Genomic DNA, 2,061 nt, shown 5'->3' with positions numbered 1-2,061 from the left:
ATCGAACCTAGGTCCTCTGGAAGAGCAACCAGTGCTCTTAAACACCAAGCTAAATTGTATTTTTTTATATGCCAGTTAACAGTATGCTTATACATGGAAAGGATAAGAGGGGCCCTCTGGCTAAAAATCTCTCAATAATAACCCAATATCATAGTCAGCGAAATTCTGTTAGATGCTGTAAACATCAACTTAATAATTATTATAACTAACCCTACATCTTGCATAAGTCACAAAGACTGTCTTATGTTTTCTTGGAAACTTACAAGGCCTAATGGCTTAACAGTACGTACATAGGTAATACTAAGTTTTTCTTTTTTGTTTTTTGGGTTTTGTTGTTGTTTGTTTTGTTTTGAGACAGGGTCTCTCTACATAGCCCTGCTTGTACTGGAACTCACTATGCAGACCAGGCTGGCCTGAAACTCACAGAGATCCCCTTACCTCTATCTCCCAGTGCTTGGATTAAAGGCATGTGCCGCCATGCCCAGCTGATAACACTACTTATTACGTCACCCTATGCGTGTAGTTTGGATTCAACCTTCTACGAGGATGAAGTTGCATAGTAGCTTCTAAGCTGAACAGTTGCCTTCTTCATGACTCCGCTGTGTCTGCTCAAAACAATCACACTTTGAGGTTAAAAGCAGTGGTGGCAAACGTGTTTAATCCCAGCACTCGGAAGGCAGAAACAGGCAGATCTCTGTGAGTTTGAGGCCAGCCTCTGCTATAGCGTGATCCAGGAGAGCCAGGAGCACACAGAGGAAAAAAAAAAATTAAAATAAGATAAAAATGAAAACAGGGGCCCTCTTGGTATGCTTGCTAGCCCGGTTTATGTTCTGGTTCACCCTTTTTGAAGATAAATAAATTTCCTTGCTGAACATTTCACGTGGTTCTTGTGTTCTCTTGTGCGACACACGTGACACTGAGATTATTCCCTTCCTACAGGCACTCAAGCCTGTGGTCACCTTGGAATCCAGAATGACAGGGTTGACCAAACACACACTGACCAGTGACTGAAACTGGCCTCCAGCATCGTGAGCTAGAGAAGGCCCCTGAACGTGAAGAAGACGTTATCTACAGCATCTACGGCCACACCTTGGAGCAAGGCAGTCACCTGAAGGAGTCCAGCGTGGCCTGTCAAGACAAGGACTTTGTGGAGTTGTTTTGCAAAACCAGAGCAGAGAGAAGCTTGCTTTGAAGGAGACCACACTTAATTAAGCATGCATCTTGTTTCCTTCCCCAGTTCTTCCTCTATTAAACCAAAAAACTTTCGTTAGCACCCAGGGAAGACACAGATCACTGAACCCGTTTATCTGTTCCTCTGCTCAATGTGCCACATTAGTTAAGGCTCCTTTCCCTACTTCTCACTGTGAATCGCCTTCAGCTGGTGTTTCAGGGTGTGTGGCAGAAGGGAGGCATTTTCCTTAAAACTCTAGTAACACTTATTATGTAGTTTTGTATTTATTTGATTGTTTTTTAAGATTACAGTTAAAAATCACTCATCTGAACGACTGCTTCTTTTTTTTTTCAACCTTCCCACCTTTGACCTGAGGTGAATGCTTCACTTGGCAGTCTAAAGCTAGAACCCCTTCCGGGGTGATCACATAGCCCTTAAGAGGTGAATGTTGGTCAACTTGGGGACCAGAAGTGTGAGCAAGTGAGCGAGCATGCGAGCGAACATACCCAGGGAACAGTGCATAGGGAGCTCCTCAGGAAGGGAAAGGAAGGCGGCTTGGTTTGCCAGCACGCTGGAGGCTTTCCTCACACCAGACTTCTAGTTTCCCTTTGAGGCGGATTGGGAATGGGATGGAGCTGAAAGTTTCTGAGCTAGGTGAAAGGCAGTTGTAAAGACTGAAAGCTCTTGGTCTGCCTTGGCTTCATTCAAACTGGAGGATAGAATTGAAAAAAATCTTTTTTTTTTTTTTTTTGGTTTTTCGAGACAGGGTTTCTCTGTGGCTTTGGAGCCTGTCCTGGAACTAGCTCTGTAGACCAGGCTGGTCTCGAACTCACAGAGATCAGCCTGCCTCTGCCTCCCGAGTGCTGGGATTAAAGGTGTGCGCCACCACC

The sequence above is a fragment of the Alexandromys fortis genome, unplaced genomic scaffold (genome assembly GCF_014885135.2).
Source record: "Alexandromys fortis isolate MF-2015 unplaced genomic scaffold, M_Fortis_MF-2015_v1.1 scaffold_9, whole genome shotgun sequence".
Classification (NCBI taxonomy): Eukaryota; Metazoa; Chordata; class Mammalia; order Rodentia; family Cricetidae; genus Alexandromys; species Alexandromys fortis.
Note: the sequence above shows the minus strand (reverse complement) of the source record.